At 44.0% G+C, this 6,597-nt stretch overlaps 1 non-coding gene across 1 annotated transcript; it reads left to right on the top strand.

Moving 5' to 3' along the window:
- Nucleotides 1-4,887: 4,887 nt before the first annotated feature.
- Nucleotides 4,888-5,024, top strand: LOC136547754 (small nucleolar RNA Z247). The gene has a single exon (XR_010781711.1). It is a non-coding gene; the product is annotated as a small nucleolar RNA Z247 (small nucleolar RNA).
- The last annotated feature ends 1,573 nt before the right edge of the window (nucleotides 5,025-6,597 follow it).

Genomic DNA, 6,597 nt, shown 5'->3' with positions numbered 1-6,597 from the left:
ATCCGGTCATCCAAGCAGTGTTCCCATTGTTAAGACTTTGTTTAGAAACAATCTACTGCATACCAAGGGAGAATCAACCCAAGGGCGATTGGGTTGATCCCATTCCACCACCCAATCTCCTTTCATATTATGGGGTTTTATCCACTGCTTCATTGGATCATTTGGGTTGGCTTGAATTAGTATGGATATTTGGTTCCACGTGGCATCTAACTGCTGCATGTGTGTTTGATTAGACACAGATTTGCAAGGTGTTTGTCAGTCTTACTTCTTGTTTGATTAGACAGAGATTTGAAGTACAAAATGTTTTTCTTGTGATGTCCCATTATAATGGTTGGGTTGGCAATGAAAAATATCCTTATAAATTGCAACAATCTTGATTTTGATTAGTTTATTTCTATTTTTAAATTACGTGTTTTAACTTGGGCCTTGCTACGGTATACTTTTTACGTCTAAACAAATAAGATATGAATCAAATCTTAGCCATTTGCAAAGCGAAAAATTCTATTTGTGCCCGTTTGGATCCTTTGAATTGAATTCATTCTAATAATTACAATTTAGGCATAGATTAATTAAGCTAATATAGTTATATATATATGGAATATATTTACATATTTATTGTTAGACATACAAGGGACATACTTATATGTTGCATTTCTATTGTATGGAAGTGAGTTGAAGAGTGTGCTATAAGTTGGAGAATAGAATTATAGCATAGTGATCGATGGAATCTATTTTCATCTCCCACCCTATGAATTTGAGATAGGCTTATTTGTGAGCTTGGGAATGTTATGGAATGTCAAATTCCAAGCCAAATAGCCTAATCCACTATGTAGATTTCAATTTCTCCAAAATGAAGGGATCCAAACGACCCGTTAGAGAATTAAGAAAAGTGTGTTAACTGGCTTCATTCTCCGGGAAATATTTGCAAGTAGGTTGCCTAAAATCATGGACTCTCCAATCGTAATGCATTCATGCATGCATGCCACCACTATATTAGAGAGCTACAATTTGAGGGGAGTAGTCTCCATGCAAGCTCAAGGTTTCTATATGTTGAATAAAACAACACTCAATCAGTGCACCAATGTTTGTAGCACGTCTTCACTAAATCACGTAGCACCTCTCATGGAAAACGAAACAGATATAGCATGTATATGTTCTTAAGTTGCAAATTATGGTTCTCGTGGTGACGCCATGCCTGCCATGGTTGCGGTGATGTGCAATCCTCTTATACCATACATATGGCCGCATAAAACATTTCTAAATAAGAACTAGGGTGACCTGTTAGTTCCTAGATAGTAATAGGTCATCTTTTCTAATCATATCTACCCAATGGACGGCCTATAGTTATTTGGAAGTATTGCAACAAAAATTTTCAACAAGAGGCATTGTGTGATAGATAGAGCACACACACACATGCACGAGTCCCTGATCGAGCGGCCGGGAGGTGCATGGTGCCAACAGGGCGGCATGGCCAGAGTGTTCCTTTTTTTGTATCTCAAGTCATGTAAAACTCTGTTCTCCTCTTTTATTAATGATATAATCAGTAGGCAGAGTGGCACCTGGAGGCCTGAAGGAAGCTAGCAAGACGTGACACCAGGCGTGAAGCTGCAAACACTTCCAACGGAAAGGGAGCTAGCACCGCCATTTTGGATAAGGTGCTAAGGGGCCTTAGAATCCTTCTTGGCCTTTCACGAGTGAAAAAAAATAAGAAGAAGAGGCATTAGGGGAGGTATCATTATTCATTCAGTGCTTCAAGAGCTCCACATCAGGGGCGTGGACAGTGTGCAGAGCAGTTACAAGCAGGTTTCTCTACTTTACTCAAATGAATGAAACAAACTGAACAAGAGCATCAGTTAAAGATAAAACTGAATAATAATACACTCCTATCTGTATCAGATGCTTTCGTCTTCTTGGCAGGTATGTGCCCCATCCACAATGACAATTAACTCAACAGTACCAACAGTACCTATATGTGTCTTGGTCCTATCCTCCTGGCTTATATAAGATCGATGCCGGACTTGATTCTATCCCGGCCCCCTCAGTTTTGTATAAGAGGCATAAGGTCCATTGCTCATGTGCTAGCATGCTACATATACACTGAGGGCAATACTAGGGCTGGGAAACATCAGAGAATGACATGTAAGCTTCAAGTTCAGCCACTGAGGGCCATGTAGAAATGTTGTGCATATCGATGCTGCATTGGTGCTGCATGGACACAAAGCGGATCAAACACCACACGATAAGGAGTGGTGTTCCAGGCGCAACCGATCATCGACCATTGCAGCGGTTCGTCGCACCGAAAGCTCTGGCACACATGTGTGCGGTTTGCATACCAGATCCCTCCAGATGTGTGCCTCAACATCTGACGGCTGCCTAATGGAGTGCACTTAGCTAGTCATGAAGGAAAATGTGCCACGCACAGGAATTCGGCTCAGTGGAACTTGTCCGCTGGTTCCCTCGTCGTTGGCTTCTTCAACTATGACTCTGTCCTGATGAAGCTGCATGGATGGTGCACCCGTGCATGGACAGATCGCTGGCAGCACTCATCAACCGAGAAGCCCTCATACTTATGGAATGGCATTGTTGAATCCAGGCAAGGGAGATGAGTAGATAGATGCACGTCAAATCTACACTTGAACTACCCGGCCCAACCTTTTGCTGCCTCTAAAGAAGCCTGATGTACACTAAATGAATGAAATTTGAGTCATTTGCCATTATATGTTAACGGCGCACACACCTACCATGAGGACTAAAGCAATGCACACATATATGTGGGTTGAAGAGAGACAGTGAGCCAGTTACCTTGAGGGCAATGGTCCATCAATCTTGCCCTTATACGTAGAAGCTACATATAGGTCCAATGGTCCATCAATCTCGCCCTTATCGTCAGAAGCCACAAACATTCACAGCGAATCAGCGAGAGTTGGATTCAAGGATTGGGAAACATCAGTGAATGGGATTTGAACTTGAATGGCATGCAAGCTGTTGTGAGCAGTGTATACCCAAGCAGGGGATGGCTTTTGGCAACTGTGAAAACTGCCACATCAATCCCCACCGAGGTAATTTGCGTTGGTGGGTGGATATTCTTAACATCATGCACGTGCCAACCAAATTTGGCGGTCTGCTCTTGCTCCAATGCAACGGGAAATTCTTCGTGCTTGAACTAGGGCAGGTTAAAATGATTCATGTATAGCTATTTTAGTGTACAAATATGAACTTCTATTCTTTTCCATATAATTCATATGTATCATACATATCTATTCATGGAACCATAATTACATTGAGCTCATTACTAATAAAATGCTTAGATTGTCCAGCCAGTGTCACCTCGTCTGCAGTCATCAAACATACAACTGTCCTTGGGCGAAAGATAGCATTGCTTCTTAACTCTTTCCACCATGTGCTCCCAAGTATACAATGTCGCAAGCCCTATCAGAGGTGGAAATGTGGCAAGATTGGAGAATCATTCAATTATGGTTCATTTATCGAAGTTATGATGAGTCTGAAATAGAGCCATAGTGCACATGGTTGTAAAAAACAACCGGAGAAACTACATTGCAGATTATTATCTAAATCTAAACAAAGTTGGGGAGCTAAGTAGTTTTAGCTAGATAGATGCGCACAACAGACTACTAGCTATATAGTATCGGCACTATATTCCAACAAGAGAGGAGGCACACAAATGTGGGTACATACATACATACATATGTACAGAGGCAAAGCATGGTCAGTCGTCACATGATTTCTTTATTAGTCACCCATGATGGATATAAAGAGAGGATGGTATTGTAGACAGATCGAGAGGGTCTCGTGATTCATCAGTCCAAGACTCCAAGCAGCCAATGAGACGAAGACGACCCATGACAAAAAGTATAGAAATGTTTGGGAGTAGGATGCATCAGGGAAGGTATGATTCCAAGATTAAAGAGCATCACACGCTCTCTGAAGATTAAACAGTGAGCGTGCTATTCATCAGGGAGTGGGCCGCCTGTGCAGCTGCGAAGTTGCTCTTTCGAAGCTTCACACATGAAGCGAATGAGCAGTGCCATGTTAATGAGCAGTGCAGTGTTGTTGCCTTTGACTTAAGTTCTACAACTTGGGCAGCGAATGAGCAGTGCCGTGTTAATGAGCTGTGAAGTTGCTCTTTCGAAGCTTCACACAAAAAGTGTGGATTGCTTCTCAAGGCAGATATGTTGCGGCTCCTATAGGATAGCTCCTGGTTGTTGTAATCTCCTGTTGTAAGTCATGATAGAGATAGATAGATGATCTTGTTGTGCAAGTTGTAGCACCACGCCAGGGGTTGTTCCTGGCCTATATTAACACGGAGACGTGAGCCTGAGAATGCATCACGTTCAACCCACTTTGACATGGTAATCAGAGCCAGTCTATTCCACAAAATCGCCAATGGCTTCTTCCTCCGTGCAGTTTGCATTGTTCTCCCTGATAGGCTGCCCCGTCACCGAGAAGTTAGCCAAGAACAACTATCCCCTATGGAAGATGCAAGTGCTCTCGGCTCTACGCGGCGCGCAGATCTCCCACTACCTTGACCCCGAGACGGTGGCGCTGCCCATGAAGATTCCTAAGTCTACCGAGAAGCCCGACGAGTTGATCTCCAATCCTGAGTATGAGGCTTGGGCTGCCAAGGATCAACAGATTGTCAACTATCTGTTGTCCTCGATCTCCAGGGAGGTGATGGTGCAGGTCTCCAACTGTACCACCGCCGCCGAAGTATGGAAGGCCATTCAGGACATGACCACGTTGCAATCTCGCATCCGTGTCATCAACACGCCCATGGCGTTGGCCACTGCGCAGAAGGGATCCTCAACCATCGCCGAGTTCTTCGCCAAGATGAAGTCCCTCACCGAGGATATGGCGGCGGTGGGGAAGAAGCTGGAGGATGAAGAACTTGCATCTTATATTCTTGCAGGTCTTGACATGGATTACAATCCAATTGTCTCCTCCATGTCAGCGCGCGTGGAGCCACTGACCCTCGGTGAACTCTACACCCAGCTGATAAGCTGGGAATAGAGGATCAATCTCCTGCACGGTGGCTCTGGATCTTTAGCAAACGTCGCCACTTGTGGAGGCCACGGGGGCTTCAACTGCGATGGAGGAGGACGCGGCCATGGCCGTGGTCATGGACGCGGCAACAACAACTCCGGCGGCCGTCCCCAACAGAACAACGTCGACCACCCTACTTGCTAGCTTTGCAGCAAGGAGGGCCACACCGTGCTGAGGTGCTTCAAGCGTTTTGATGCTTCCTTCACCGGCCCGACCGAACAACGATCTGCGTCCTCTGCCACGACCTCGTACGGCATCAACACGAATTGGTACACCAATACCGGTGCTACGGATTACATCACTGGTGAGCTGGAGAAGCTCACCATGAGGGTGAAATATCATGGCACCAACCAGGTGCACACTGCAAATTGCACAGGTATGCGAATCAGCCAAATTGGCCAAAGTTTCATTCATACCCCCAAGTCGCAATCTTGCTTTGAACAATGTTCTTTATGTTCCCGAAGCCAATAAAAACCTTGCTTCTGTTCATTGTCTTAGTTCCGATAATCATGCTTTTATTGAATATCATCCAAATCATTTTGTGATTAAGGACCAGGCAATGAAGAGAACGCTCCTTAGGGGGAATTGCGAAGGGGGGCTCTACCCGTTGAAGCCTAGGTCCTCCTCAAATAAAGTAACATTTGGCGCCGTCAAGTCTTCATCGTCTAGGTGGCATAGTCGTCTTGGTCATCCGTCGTCTACCGTAGTCCAACAAGTCCTTAGCAAGAGTCGTATTTCATTTGTTTCTGATTCGAATAAAGATATTGTATGTGACGCTTGTCAGAAAGGCAAGAGTCACCAACTGCCCTATCCTAGATCAACAAGTACTTCATCTAGTCCACTAGAGCTTGTGTTTTCTGATGTATGGGGTCCAGCGCCTACTTCTATAGGCAAAAACAGTTTTTATGTGGGCTTTATTGATGATTTTAGCAAGTTCGCATGGATCTATTTACTTCGTCATAAATCTGAAGTGTTCCAAAAATTTCGAGAATTTCAAACCATGGTAGAACGCCAATTTGATAGAAAGATTCTTGCTATGCAAACTGATTGGGGAGGTGAATAGCAAAAATTGAATTCTTTTTTCCAATGTATTGGCATCTGTCATCATGTTTCCTATCCTTATTCTCATCAGCAAAATGGCTCGATAGAACGCAAGCACCGTCATATTGTTGAAGTAGGCCTATCCCTTCTTGCTCATGCTTCTATGCCATTAAATTTTTGGGATGAAGCTTTCATCACCACCACCTATCTTATTAATTGGCTGCCTAGTAAAGTCATCAATAACACAACTCCACTTGAACGCTTATTTCATCAAACACCAAATTACACTTCCCTCCTAACCTTTGGTTGTGCATGCTGGCCCAATTTGCGACCCTACAATTCTCGCAAGCTTCAATTTTGGTCTAAGCGCTGTGTGTTTTTGGGCTATAGCAATTTGCACAAGGGGTTCAAGTGTCTGGATGTTAGTGAAGGTCGTGTTTATATCTCCCGTGATGTTGTGTTTGATGAGAATATTAATCCTTTTTCCGAACTCCA

This window comes from Miscanthus floridulus, chromosome 3, assembly GCF_019320115.1.
Source record: "Miscanthus floridulus cultivar M001 chromosome 3, ASM1932011v1, whole genome shotgun sequence".
Taxonomy (NCBI): Eukaryota; Viridiplantae; Streptophyta; class Magnoliopsida; order Poales; family Poaceae; genus Miscanthus; species Miscanthus floridulus.
The sequence above is the reverse complement of the archived record's forward strand: the minus strand, read 5'-3'. Positions and strand labels throughout refer to the sequence as shown.